Source organism: Hylobates moloch, unplaced genomic scaffold (assembly GCF_009828535.3).
Source record: "Hylobates moloch isolate HMO894 unplaced genomic scaffold, HMol_V3 SCAFFOLD_21, whole genome shotgun sequence".
In the NCBI taxonomy this organism is placed as follows: domain Eukaryota; kingdom Metazoa; phylum Chordata; class Mammalia; order Primates; family Hylobatidae; genus Hylobates; species Hylobates moloch.
The window spans coordinates 11,085,085-11,100,727 of record NW_026652296.1 but is presented as its reverse complement, the minus strand read 5'-3'; the positions used below and the strand labels follow the sequence as shown (position 1 = coordinate 11,100,727).

Below are 15,643 nucleotides of genomic sequence, written 5' to 3'. Positions count from 1 at the left end.
TTAGTATATAATCTGTACATACAATGTAAGCTCAATTATGTTTTTGAAAAATTACACATACTCCCCTAAAAAAAGATCCAGAAGAAAAAGCACCAAAATGTTAACAGTGTGTTATCTTTGGGTTATGAGGTTTTAGACTGTCTTTATTTTCCTTATGCTTCACTGTATTTCCCAAATTTTATACACTGAATGTCTTATTTTTATAATCCAAAATAAATTAAAGATACTGGGGAAAAAACAAAACCCTAGGCAGTGACTGACCTGTAATGATCCCCAAATGACTGATTTTATCACACTGTGATTATGAAGCTACAATGAATGAATGCCCTTTGTACGTGATTTATCCTTGCTGCCACCCAAAGGTACATATAACCTGATTCTCCTGGCAACAACACACCTTGGCATCCCACTTACCCCATGTCTGTAAAGAGGCCTCAGACAGTAATTCAACCATTTAAAAACTATGTCCCCTATAATTATGCTTTCTCACTATCTTCAGAGTATTCTCAGCTACTGTTTTTTTTTTAATGTATTCACTGTAGTGTGCCTTATAAAAACAATAGGTATGTTGAGTGTGCTGTTTCTATTTATACATAAGCCTTTCACTCCCATCCAAAAGAAAATATCCCAGCCTGGGCAACAAAGTGAGAGCCTGTCTCTACAAAAGAAAAAAAAAAGTAGCCAGGCATGGTGGCGCGTGCCTGTAGTCCCAACTACTCAGGAGGCTGGGGCAGGAGGATCGCTTGAGCCCAGGAAGCCAAGGCCGCAGTGAGCTATGATCGCATCACTGCATTCCAGCCTGGGTGACAAAGCGAGACCCTGTCTCAAAAAACAAAACAAAACAAAAACAATAGAAAATATCTTGGTATCACCATATCATCATCCAATGCCAACTTTATGAGAATTCCTGATGTAAACTGGTGAAAATCCTTGGAATAACAACTAGACTGGGACTCAGTTGTAATGCTGGCATTGCCTAAGAGGCTGAGTATATCCTTTAAACCTTTCCATGATTCTGTTTTCCCACCTGTAAAATACAGAGGTAAGCCCAATAATTTTGAGTATCCTTTCCACTGAAAACCTGTCACATTGCCTCTAAACTACATTTAACATTTTTAGTTAGTATATAAAACTGTACATATAATGTAAGTTCAATTATGTTTTTGAAAAATTACACACATACTAAAAAAATTATCCAAAATGTTGCAATTCTTCAGATCCTGTTGTATCTTACAGTCATGCGCTGCATAATGACGTTTCAGTCGACTAGCTGCATATCCATGGTGATCCTCTAAGATTATAATACTGTATTTTTACTATACCTTTTCTGTTTAGATATATTTAGCTACACATTTACTTACCTACAGTATTCAGTATAGTACCATGCTGTACAGATTTGTAGCCTACAAATAATAGGCTATACCATACAGCCAAGGGGTGTAATAGGCTATACCATCTAGGTTGGCGTAAGTACACTCCATGACGTTGCCACAATGACAAAATTGCTTAACAACGCATTTCTCAGGATGTATCCCTATCCTTATGCGACGTATGACTGTGTTTGTGAATTCACCTTGAAAATACATCTGAGATTATAATCTCCCAATAGGCAGAATATCAATCACAGTAGCAGTAACATTGACTGGATATGCTTGCCACCGCAGGGACTTTGCTAAGTTCTTCACTATCAGGTAGAAACTAATATCAATTCCCATGAAGAAACTGAAGTTCGAACAGAATGGTCCAGTAACTGGCCCAAAGTCACCAAACCAGTTAAGTTGCAGAGCGGGGACAAGAGCTAAGAATTATTAGGCTCCACAGCTCATTGCAGTTTCTCTCTCCAAGGTGCAGGCTAATTCTCTTTGTCTTAAACAACACAGTATGTCTACCTTGCTGTTTCTAAAGGCCCTAAGCTAGATGACTAAGGAAGCTCTCTACATCTGATTTCTAGGAGTCTAGGAATTCTGAGTATAAACATCTTCACTATTCATGGTTACATATCATCAAGAAACAAGCTTACTTTCGCCACCACTTTTTAAGACATTTTCCAAAAGCCTGCTGGCAGCAGTGTGCACTTATGCTCAGGTGACTAGCTGGGCCCCAGAAGTTTAGAGAGCAGTGCAAATGAGGTTAAGGTGCCAGTTTGACTCCAGGGCAGGTATGCAGCTTTGCATAAAGAACAACTCTTTGCATAAAGGATAGCCTCAGGGGAGGTTCCCCAATCCCAGAAAGTGACCTCACAAATGCCTACCCACAAACAGTTAATGAAGGGAACAAAGGCACAACAAAATTAATCTCTGCACCTGGAAAATAACTCAAAGTGACAGGATGGACACCTCACTTTCGATAATTAGCCACCTCATTAGATTTACAAAAAATAACAGAAGTGAGATGACCTGATCAACTAAGCTAGCAGAAGTCTAAGCCACTCTTCCTTGAAAAGCAGACAGCTTATGTATACATAGTACTTTTTATTAACACCCTAATTTTCCATTCATTTCCAGAAAGAAGTTAGAAAAAGTATGTTCCTCATACTTCAAAGTGCCCTTTCTGTATAGAGAGGCGACGTGCCTAGATGGGAAAAGAATGGGTTTACCTAGGCTTCACACCTACCTACCACCTATTTGCGCATCTATTTTTCTTTTCCCAACTATAACTTTCAAAAGTTATAGTTGGGAAAACTTTAATTTCCAAAAGTTATAGTTGAGAAAACCGTAACTTCCAAAAGTTATACTTGGGAAAACTATAACTTCCTCTTCCTAAATCAAAAGCAAATCAAAGTCTGGGAATGGTGGCTCACACATGTAACCCCAGCACTCTGGGAGGGCGAGGTGGGAAGGTCACTTGAGCCCAGGAATTTGAGACCAGCCTAAGCAACACAGGGAGACCTAGTCCCCACGAAAAATTTTTTAAAAAGTAGCTACTGGTCCTAGCTACTTGGGAGGGTGAGGTGGGAGGATCACTTGGGCCCAGGAGGTAAACGCTGCAATGAGGTGTGATCATGCCACTGCACTCCAGCCTCGGTGACACAGCCAGGCCCTGCTGAGAAGGGAAAGGGAAAGGGAAAAGGAATGGGAAAGGGAAGGTAAGTTTGCTCTAACACAACTGATATACCTGGGAACAATATGAGCATAGCCTGAACTCTGCCTTTGCATATGCACAATTTCATCCACGAGGAAAACCCAGAAAACTACACCCAGCTGGACAGACAGACAGACACATACACATACACACACACACACCCCTGAAGCATCTACCAGCTACTCAGTTCACCAAGTGGGTGCCACACACATCTGATGTTAGAACTCTCAATGCCATTTCAGATAACCCTCCTTCTACCACTTCACAATAACTCAAGCTGCAACCCTGCTGATGCTCACTTCTATGAGCAAACCACAGGTTTACTTTTTCAAAGTTAAGTGCCATATTTACAGTATTCCTTAACTGCTTAACATGTGAACACCTGTGCTGTTTTCATTAGGTTCTTTTTTTTGGTGATGAGTAACTAATGCAGTTTTTGAATGCTGTACACCTAACCCAATTTTTTTCATAATCTCTATGGCTTTTATTGAACAATCTGGCATAGTGTGGTAATTTTTTTTTTTTTTAAACAGACTTTTGCTCATGTTGCCCAGGCCGGAGTGCAATGGTGCGATCTCAGCTCACTGCAACCTCCACCTCCTGGGTTCAAGCGATTCTCCCACCTCAGCCTCCCAAGTAGCTGGGATTACAAGCATGCGCCACCATGCCCGGCTAATTTTGTATTTTTAGTAGAGATGGGGTTTCACCACGTTGGCCAGGCTGGTCTTGAACTCCCGACCTCAGGTGATCCACCCACCTTGGCCTCCCAAAGTGCTAGGATTACAGGTGTGAGCCACCGGGCCCGGCCAGTGTGGTAACTGTCAGAAATGCTTATGCCATGTTATAGCAGAACTATTTAATATAATCACCTTTATAGAAAAGAATAAACTGCATGACATCAATGATATTCCCATTCTGTACATAGATACCTTTCTAAAGGGTGGGGGTGGGAAAAGAAAACAACACATTGAGTTTCTATCTAATCATTTCCAACAACTCAGAAGCAAAGAAATATCCTGAGTTTTCATTATGCCTAATGCTTCCATATGGGATCTTCCAAAGGGTTAAGAAAGCCTGGCTCAGCCTAGAGAATGCCACACAAATTAACTACAGATTTAACTCCTTTACTGATGCAAAACGCAAGCTGTGTCACACAGCTGTGTATGAAAAAACAATGGAAATAATCGCAGTAAAGGTATATGGTTAATGTGACCAGGGTAGCCCAACTCTGGTCCTGCTCAACTGATTTGACCTATGTCATAAAAGACTCTCAATCATTCAAAGTTTACTCACTCTTGACAAACCAGAGAAAAAATAACAATCTAGAGAAAAATAATCACTAAGTCCAAACAGGTTTCTGAGAAGAGCTTTATTCTACTTTGTGGAATCCAATCAAAGAAAGAAAAAAACTAATTAGACATACTGTTGTAACATTTAATGAAATTTGAAATTCTTCTATTTAAACTTATTAATAGTAATGAGATTAAATAGACTTGACATTAAAGGGGCTAGAATTTCCCAAGAAGTTTTCCACATTATTGGTAAAGACAGCAGGTATGTTTTCTTTACAGCTTTCAAGAATCCCTAGCCAGAAATAATCTTACATTAAGACACGATGTTTCGTTATAGTGGGGGAAACAGAACTGGCCAGGAAAAGATTTTATAGCAAAGAGATTGTAAAAGATTATTCTAGCACAAATACAGAATTAAATTGCTGCCATCCTTTTTCTCCCAGCCCAGCAATTCCTGAGGTGCAAAATTTTCAAATATCTGTGTATATAATGACAAGGACGCAAGTGAAAACACTTGTGATGAAAGGGTTATGAATAAATTACTGTAATTTCCTTTTATCAACCAAGTTGATTTAATGATTTAAAAATATTGTTCAACAGAACAAAGGTGGTAACATTTGTTAGATCCCAATTAAACATGATTCATTCTGGAATGTTTCTGATGACACAGCTTACATAAATAATCTACTGGGAAGTCTACTCAAAATTCACAATGAAGAGTCGGTTTTTCACACATACAATACAACCTGAAACTATAGCTTCAATCTATGCAGATGGTTTTACTATTTTAATTATACAACTAATTAATACCAAAATTAGATCGATGTTGTTTAATTTGTGGCTACTGAGGAATGTTACTATCACAAATCACAAAATCTGTGCCAAAATAAGTCTTCAAAGGGATATTGTTGCCTCCTTACCCTTCTAAGCTTTGCAATGGGCTTTGGTCAAAGCTGACATAAACAGCTGAAGAAATTAACAACAGAGTCTCAGAAGACAAGGCCAGGGGAGCCAAAAGGACACAGGTGATACACACCCAGGCAGTCGTTGTCTGCTCCCAGAGCACCTGACTTCAGCAGCCACAGCACTTGCTCCTCAAGTGCAGCGGCGCCTTTGAGGGAGCACAGCCTGGAAGGTTTACCCTTCGCAGAGACACTTGCTCTTGGACTTCTGGCTGTACATTCTGAGGGTTCAAATGAAGGATGGGACAATGGGAAAGCTTAAATCTTCTGGAAACGTCACTGTGATCAATGGCTTCAACCCTCCTCTACCTCGTACCAGTTCACTGGAGCTGCTAACACTGTTTCCTTCTTTATCCGCCCAACTCTATTCCAGTGGAGCCCCGTGATTAAGGGATGGCAAAGAGGAAGGGGACATGTCCTTTTTTTTTTTTTTTTAAACAGAAAAACACTCATTTAGATAGCTGGTTTAGTAAGACATCTGAATAAATATGAAACCCAAGTATGTAAAAGCTTTAAAAATCCAGGTTATGAATTAGCCTAAACCTGTGCTTATGTTCCATTCTGTTTAGAGGAAGGGGGATGGAATCCCTTTCACCTTTGTATTTTTCATGACAAGTCCATGGTCACATCAAAAATTACTTTTGTCTTTAACACAGTTGAAGTTATTAAATGTTATCTAGACCTGACCAAATCCTATTTCCTTAATGTTATATTCAGGACAGTGAAAAAAATACTGTTTTCGTTTAGCAAAGTCTGACTTTTAAGGCTCAGTTTTTGCCTGATTAAATAAACTGACCCTGCTTTTGAGGTTAAAAAAATTACTTTTGTTCATGGGGTCCCATTATACTGTACTATTCAGTTTACTTTTATATCTTTGGAAATTTCAGGCTGGGTGCAGTGGCTCATGCCTATAATCCCAGCTACTCGGGAGGCAGAGGCGGGCGGATTACCTGAAGTCAGGAGTTCGAGACCAGCCTGGCCAACATGGCGAAACCCCATCTCTAGTAAAAACTACAAAAATTAGCGGGGCATGGTGGCACACACCTGTAATCCCAGCTACTCGGAAGGGTGAGGCGGGAGAATTGCTTGAACCTAGGAAGTGGAGGTTGCAGTGAGCCGAGATGGTGGCACTGCACTCCAGCCTGGGGGACAGAGTAAAACTTCGTCTCAAAAAAAAAAAGAAAGTTTCCATAATAAAATGAAACTCTAAAGGAAAAAACTGCTTTGAACCTAAAGCCAACCCAAAAAGTAGCTCTTACCTAAAGTGAATTTCCCCTAGTGCCAAATGAAATTCAAAAAAATCCCAATCTTCTAATTCACACAAATCTTAAGATTTCTAATACTTTAAACCAGAATGAAAAAGTCAGGTATGCCAAATTAACAATGGAAGAGAAAAATTAATCCCACACCAAAGCCAAAACATTGAACTTCCTCCCACTCTCACATTCAGACACACACACAAGCATGAACCACACAATGAAGGATTCCAGCTGCCCTGTCCAGACAACTGGACGCACATCACACCCCTCCACAGGGACCATCTTGGCAGCCTGTTTCTCATCACTACCTGCCACCCTGTGCCTGTGTTGTGGACAAGGAAGGCACAGGTAGTAGCCTAGCTTTTATTTTTTAAATCTCAGCAATAGAGGCAAGGTTATTTCTACCTTCCATCCAAGAGTATGGGGCACAAGACTAGCTGTTTATTAATAACATGCTTACTTTCCACGCCAACCACACGGTTTTCCAATTTCACAAAGTAAATGCTTCCTCATCCCTCTTTAGAAAAGATGAAACAACTTATCATAGCCTAAGCAAAAACCACCTCTCAAAGCAAAGACTGGTGAGCAGATTCAAGACATAAAGGTATAGCTTTTATCATAAATTTGAAACCAACAAGAAAGCCATTAACCTAAATATTTTTCTAATCAAAAATCAGAAATGATGTTAATAGCAACATATAAGAATTACTATATCTACCCCACTTAGAATGTACTGGGGTACATGACAATGACAATCAGTACTGATTGCCTTATGTTTATCAACTTTTTCATCTACATTTCAGGTTTCAATACAAGACAAACCATTAATACATTCATGATTAGCCATTTCAAAGCATTACTGTATACATACTGTATGACACAAAGTGCTTAATTGTAACTTAAAAGGTTAAAACCCATCTTGAATCCTAAATGGGCAAAAAAAAACCTCCCACCAGTCATCTGCCCACAAACCAGGCCCCATATAACCATCAAGCATCTGACTGCATTGGACATGATTAATCTGAAACTGTGCTATGAATCATACAGTAGTCCTCCCTTATCTTCAAGGGATATGTTCTGAAATTCCCCAGTGGGTGCCTGAAACTGCAGGTAGTACCAAATCTAAATACATTGCTTTTTCCTATACACACATAACTATGGTAAAGTTTAACTTATAAATTAGGCACAGTAAAAGATGAATAACAATGTAAAAGGAAAATAAACTTGGGGACCCCAAACTCACTAAGTTAAAGAGAAAAGTCAAGGTAAGAACGGCATTATGCAAACCTACCTCCCTTACCATCTGCCCAATAGGAAATTCCTTGTGGACCTCAAGATCCTTATCCTACAACCACTCTGCTGAATTTCACCCTGACAACGTGAACTGACAGCTTATCTTCACAGGTATGGGACAAAGGACAGAACTCAAAGTCATTCCTCTGCTTACCTGAGACAAATGCATAATCTGATCACTTCCTCTGCCCTGTAAGTAGATTTTGTCTTATGTAAAAATGCAGATTCACTGAGCTAGATGAATGCATAAGGGACTATTCCTCCGCTGCCCCCCACCCTCGCCCACCACATGTGAACAGCTGATCAAAGACTCAAAAGAATGCAACCATTTGCCTCTTATCTATCACGCCTTCTTAAAATTTCTTCCCCTTTAAATACTGAAGCCCTCAAAATCATCTTTGGAGAAAGGCACAGACCTTGGGCCTGGGTGCATGCCCTTAACCTTGGTAAAATAAACTTCCAAATAGATTGAGACCTGTCTCAGATACTTTTTGGTTTGCAACAAATATAATAATAAAATGGTTTTACAATTTGGTTTACAACAACAACAACAACAATAAAATGGAACAATTATAACAATAATAAAAGTAATTAAGTAAAATTAATTTTTCTGAGAGAGTCTCACTTTGTTGCCCAGGCTGGAGTGATCATGGCTCACTGCTGCCTCATGCCTCAAACTCCCAGGTTCATGCGATCCCAAGTAGCTGGGGCTACAGGCATGTGCCACCACACCTGGCTAATTTTTATTTGTATTTTTGTAGAAACAAGTTTTCCCCCAGGTTGCCTAGGCTGGTCTCAAACTCCTGGGCTTAAGCGATCCTCCAGCCTCGGCCTCCCAAAATGCTGGGATTACAGACATGAGCCACTACACCTGGCCATAAGATTAAAATTTAAAAGTATTACAAATAATAAAATTAAAATAAGGGTCACTTGAACACAAGCACTGTGACACCATGATGATGATGTGATAATCCAGACGACTACTAAATGTGTATACAGTGTGGGTATGCTGGGCAAAGGAATGACTCACATCCCAGGCAAGACAAAGGGGGACAGAGCAGGATAGTGAAGATTTCATCACGCCACTCAGAATGGTGCACAATTTAAAATTTGTGAATTATTTCTGGAATTTTCCATTTAATATTTTCAGACCTCAGTGAAACCGCAGAAAGCGAAACTAGATAAGGGGGTGACTACTGTATTCACCATTATTCCTGGCAATTAAGGAATGTTAACTTCAACTGAACACCAGATGAATTGGCCCTCAATTAAACACATCTGTCCAGAAATATAGAATCACCCAAAACTGAAAATTTACTAAAGTGAAGCCATGCTCCTTAGAAGACTTAAAAAATAACAACGATACACTGTCTGCTTTGTTCATCACTGTACCCTTCAAGTCTAGCACACTGTAGGGGTGTTACACAGAGATTAATGAATTTAGCTATAAGAAAATAGCAAAATCAGGCAAATGCAAAGACGAGTTTGTAATTTTTTCTCTTTTATCACAGGCACCAGAACATAAAAGTTTTCTAAGTATCCACCCCTGCCTTTAATCACCATTTTTATCACTCACATTTAGATAAATACATTTGCAGTTCAGCTGATATCAGAAAAAAAAAAATATGTATCAAATGGCAAATTTTACTAAGTCAGAGCTGTGGGAGTCCAGCAGCTTTTACATGTTAGATTTTTCTATTTCCTCATTCGTCAGCATTTGACATCATTTTCTGATGTTATAAAGGATAATAGAAAAAAAAACCCTGTGCACACATCACGCCCCTCCTAGTCATCTAGGGACCATCTTGGCAGCCTGTTTCTCATCACCACCTGCCACCCTGTGCTTGTGTGGTGGACGAGGAAGGCATGGGGAAACAATATTCTGGTGAATAAAGCATTACTAATTTTCAAAGAATTAGAAGGCAAAAGCAAACAAACAAAAAAAAACACCCACAATACCAAACTCGAAGTCATGCCTCAGGGTCTTTATTGTAACTACTTAATACTAAACACCAAAACATAAATGATGCTGGTTAATGGAGATTTGGGGCTAAGAAAATACCAAACAGGCTGGGCATGGTGGCTCATGCATGCCTGTAATCCCAGCACTTTCGGAAGCCAAGACAGGTGGATCAGGTATTCAAGACCAGCCTGACCAAAATGGTGAAACCCCATCTCTACCAAAAATAAAAAAATTAGCTGGGCGTGGTGGCATGTGCCTGTAACCCCAGCTACTCAGGAGGCGGAGACAGGAGAATCACTTGATCCTGGGAGGCAGAGGTTGCAGTGAGTTGAGATCATGCCATTGCACTACAGCCTGGGTGACAGTAAGATTCCGCCTCAAAAAAACAACAACAAAAAAAGAAAATACCAAACAAAATGTACTTTTCCCTATCTTCGAAATCATCATGTCTTTTCATTCCTGTATGGCAAAAAATAAATCCCGTGTCGCCTGCCGAATCTGAATCTAAATAAATAAATAAAGACAAAGAATAATAAATAAAGAAAACAGCTTCAAACTTAAACACGTTAGAGCAAGAGAAACAGACAAAAAAAAAACCATGACTCCTGCTTTCTCAAAAATCACATCAGTAGCTTATAAAGACCTTCAAGGGCAGAAAAAAGAATGGGCACACTGTAGGGAGCAAAAGGTAAGTGACAGTATTTACAAAGTAGTGTATTTTAAAAGGACAAACAAAACAAAAAATTAGGTAAATTGGGCCTCATTAAAAACTTTTTTGTGCATCAAAGGACACTATCAAAAGTGAAAAGACAACCCACAGAATAGAAAATATTTGTAAATCATGTATCTGATAAAGGTTTAATATTATTCAGAATCCGTAAAGAACTCCTAACAGGCCGGGCATGGTGGCTCATGCCTGTAATCCCAGCACTCTGGGAGGCTGAGGTGGGAGGATGGCTTCAGTCTACCAGTTTGAGACTGGCCTGGGCAACATAGGGCAATCCCATCTCTATACATAATTTAAAAATCAGCCGGGCTTGCTGGCACGCACTGGTGGTCTCAGCTGCTTGGGAGGCTGAGGTGAGAGAACTACTTGAGCCTGGGAGGTTGAGGCTTCAGTGAGCCATGATAGTGCCACTGCACTCCAGCATGGGCAACAGAGCGAGAGTCCATCTCAAAAAAACAAAAAACAAAACAAACAAACAAAAAAACCCTAAAAAATAGTGATTACCGGCCAGGCGCGGTGGCTCACGCCGGTAATCTCAGCACTTTGGGAGGCCGAGGCCGGCGGATCACGAGGTCAGGAGATTGAGACCATCCTAGCTAACACGATGAAACCCCGTCTCTACTAAAAATACAAAAAAATTAGCTGGGCATGGTGGTGGGTGCCTGTAGTCCCAGCTACTCGACAGGCTGAGGCAGGAGAAGGGCAGGAACCCAGGAGGTGGAACTTGCAGTGAGTAGAGATCGCGCCACTGCACTCCAGCCTGGGCGGGACTCCGTCTCAAAAAAAAAAAAAAGTGATTACTGCATAACATTATGAATGTAACTTATGCCACTAAACTGTACACTTAATTACTTAAATTACCAAAATAGATACATGGCAAACTTCGTATTTTACCACCAAAAGAAGAAAAAAGTACAAAGTAGATTTGGAAAAAATTAATTCAGTCACTTCAAAACCAGGATTAATTAATTCCTTTCCCCAACGTAAATGCAGTCCAACAACCAAGAGGCTGATCTGCTCAGACAATAGTTTCTTCTTTCATTTCATTAAACATTTAAGTACATACAACGTGCTGGGCACCATGCTAGGCACAAGAAAATTACAATCCAGAAAACTTCCCTCTCATGACTATATAGATTATGAGGATATGGGTCAAATGAGCTTTTCTAAAAACGTTAAAGGATTAAATGCTTTTATTGAAAACACACAGATTCAGCCGGGCACGGTGGCTCACACCTGTAATCCCAGCACTTTGGGAGGCCGAGGCGGGTGGATCACCTGAGGTCAGGAGTTCGAGACCAGCCTGGCCAACACGGCAAAGCCCCATCTCTACAAATAAATAAATAAATAAATAAATAAATAAATAAAATAGCCAGGTGTCGTGGTGCTTGCCTGTAACCCCAGCTACTCAGGAGGCTGAGGCAGGAGTATCACATGAACCCAGGAAGCAGGGGTTGCAGTGAGCCCCGATCGTGTCCAGCCTGGGTGACTGAGACTCTATCTCAGGAAAAAAAAAATACAGATTCAAAATAACTATACCATGAATCCTAAAGCCAGTCTACTGTCATTTTTGGTCTATCTGGTTTGACTTCCTTAGGTTGGCAATTCTGTCATTTTTCTGAACAGGAATAAAACAGTTTTTTCCTTTTTCAATTACATAAGCAAGACACAACACAGTATTTAGGAAAACACTATTTTATGACCTTCACCAGCCAAGTCTACCAATCAGCAAATACATGTATCCTGATCAGGAATACAATTTAGGCTTGGTTCCTGAAAGCAGAACTTAAAATGGGATAATAAGCGGCTCTGTGAGGAAAAAATAACTCTGTCTCTCCATCTTTCCAAGCTTATGATTGTTCAACACAGTAGAATTAAGAAGGTTTAAATGTTGATTATCCATACTTTTAGGACTACTTGGGAGGGGGTGGAAAAAGTTACCTCTTTACTGATATTTAAATATCCTACAACTTTTTAATAAAAATAATATACAGTTGTGCTCACTAGCATACCCTGGATCCACTGACATGTAAAAACACAACATTGCTGTCTTACAACCTACTCCTTCCGGTACCCGATACTCCACAATATTTTTCATCTTCATAATTAGGCCACTAACCGCCTAAGAGAACTGTTCATAATTGATGACAGCAACGAAGGTGCCTCAGAAACAATGACCAGGTTTGCTTCTAGTTGCTGCAAAGTACCTGGGTAGCTCCGTCACCTGCAAAGGCAGAGGAACAATACCCAGGGTCTAATAATTGCTTACTCAAATTAACAAAAGGAGAGGGAAAAAAAAGGAGGAATTGGAGAAGGGGCAGCATTCTAAATTATTTAATGTGATTCCCATGCTTGGGAAAACACTGAATTCATGCAACCAGCAGGAGCCGGAATGCTCCTCAGTATAAAAGGCACCATATAAAAAGAATTACTGGATCCAAATGCAATATTCATTTTCATTTAACATCCAACTACCTAGAGGATTGAGGTAATGAGTCTGGGGCTCTGTTTCACCCTTAAAAGCTGAAGTATGAAGCCAGAGGAAAGGACTGGCTTAGCAGATCAAAACGTAAAAGGATTAGCCCACAGGACAAAAAATGGTCCAAAAAAAGGAAAAAATGGTCTTAATATCCCAAAGATATTTCCAAAAATTCTTTCTGATTTTCTTTCCTTTGACCAAGACAGCACAATTGTCCCCCCCTTCCTTAGTGACAATGATTTCAAAGATAGATTTCCGTGTAGAGACACCAAGTCTGGAGTTCCCAGGCTAATGTCCGAAAGCAATGGCACTGCACAGTGGGGAGCTTGCCATTCACCCCAAAGACTGAAACTATAAAGTCTGAAGATTACACACAAGCATGTCACCATTCTCACCGCAGCAGTCTGGGGAGGAGATGAAGTCAACGGGAAATCAGAATTTTAAAAGACTGTCTTTACTTGACAAAATTATTCCTTCTTTACTTCAAAGGTTCAATTCACACATGCTCAGAATCATGAAACTTCAGATCCGAAAGGGACCACAGAATCTGCACAACAGTCCGGTCTCCTCAGTTCACAGAAAACAGGAAAAAAAATTCATACCTAGTTATTGGTAAAGTCAGACAGGAGCCCAAACCTAATCTCAGTTTAATATGAGCATGAGACCAAGAGGGCACCTCCCATGGTTATAAATAAGAATCATATGGCCAGGCGCAGTGGCTCACACCTGTAATCCCAGCACTTTGGAAGGCCAAGGCGGATGGATCACCTGAGGTCTGGAGTTACAGACCAGCCTGGCTAACATGGTAAAACCCCATCGCTACTAAAAATACAAAAAAAAAAAAAAAAAAAAAATTAGCTGGGCATGGTTGCAGGTGCCTGTAATCCCAGCTACTCGGGAGGCTGAAGCAGATTGAGAATCGCTTGAACCCAGGAGATGGAGGTTGCAGTGAGACAAGATGGCACCATTGCACTCCAGTCTGGGCAACAAGAGAAAGCGAAACTCCATCACAAAGAAAAAAAAAAATCATAAACATAAGGACTTTTGTGTCAAGCTCTGTGCTAAGCCCTTTCACGTGCATATTCTACTTAATTCTGACAAGTAGCCTGAGAAAGGTAGTATCCTCTATTTGAAAACAAAATGAATCTGCCCACTCCAAGCTGATCTGATCCCAGATCTCTTTTCAACCATATTGTATGTGCTTCAGGAATATCTTAATAATTCTCAACTTTGGGCAAGTTAATGACTCAACTTGACTTATATGATCATCTATAAAATGAGAGATGTAGTCAAAAGTTTAGAATTCAAAGATCTCCCATAACTGATAACATGACACTCAAATCTGGGTACCTGGGTAGCTCCAGGATTTTAAGTGGATCTTAAAATCCCATTAATTTTTCCTCACAATTTTCTACAAAACATAGCTTGTGTGCAAAGGCAAGGCATACTTTTATTGGCTACTAGAAAGTGAAGAAGAACTGCCCTTTTCCCCACAGTGCACACAGGCCTGCCTCTTCTCTTCAGCCCACACCCAACCTCCCCTTTTCTCTATTTCTTTGACAGGCCTCAGCAGCATTACATTGCTCACTTCTTACGTGCTAAGGTTTTTTCTTTGCCTTATGTGATTAGATGTGCCCAACATACTTCCAAGATCTAAAAAGCAGCAAAATTTAGGGAAGCAAGAAGTCAGTTGTATTCTGGCCTTCTGCTGCTTTGGGATTTCTACTCTCTCAGAGAGCTCTAAAGAGGCATGGCAACACAGAGCCCCTCCTTCCTGGTGATTATTATACAAGGCTCCCACTGGCCTATTCAGCTGGGGCAGGGGGAGTCGATGCTGGAATAGAATCATCTGCTGGCTAGGTATCCTGGAACAGTAATTAATACTGTTTGAATGGCTGAGACTATCCAAAACCAACCACTTTCTTTCTACTAAAGAAAATTTCAACTCCAAACCCAAGACCTGGCTTCCAATATAGCAAAAACTCCACAAAGAGAACATAAAACATCACCAAAGTCCTGGTAAAAAGTGGTGCTGTTTACTTTTGTAACATCAACCTGTTCTCCAAATATGGCTTCCTCCTAAGAAGAAGAAGAGACAATATCCTCAAATATGTGCGCAAGAGTGCATAAGGATTTGGAGCAAAAAAAAGGTGTCCTTCACAGGATAAGGTTCTTTAATTCTCTAAAGTGAAGTAACCCACATTTTCCCATATGTATTTCATTCTAGAAAGCTCGGAAACTGAGTGTGCTGAGGGATTCAGAGGGCTTTTTCATGTCAAGAAAAAAAAAAGGCTATTTTCAGACTACACTTGAATGGGGAAAATCTGAAATTTTCATGTGGTTATTAGGAAAAGTTGTATTTGATTAGAGAAAACATGTATCTTCTCTAAAATCATTGTTTGTTTGGAGACAGGGTCTCACACTGGGTGCCCAGACTGAGTGCAGTGGTTCAATCATGGCTTACTGCAGCCTCGACCTCCCAGGATCAGGTGATCTTCTGACCTCAGCCTCCCAAGTAGCTGGGATTACAGGCATGCACCACATCCAACGAATTTTTTTTTTTTTTTTTTTTTTTTTTTTTTTTTTG

At 40.2% G+C, this 15,643-nt stretch overlaps 1 pseudogene; it reads right to left on the bottom strand.

Annotated features, from left to right (window-relative positions):
* Positions 1-5,362: 5,362 nt before the first annotated feature.
* LOC131382248 (small nuclear ribonucleoprotein F-like) overlaps positions 5,363-15,643 on the bottom strand; it is a 30,730-nt pseudogene continuing 20,449 nt past the window's right edge.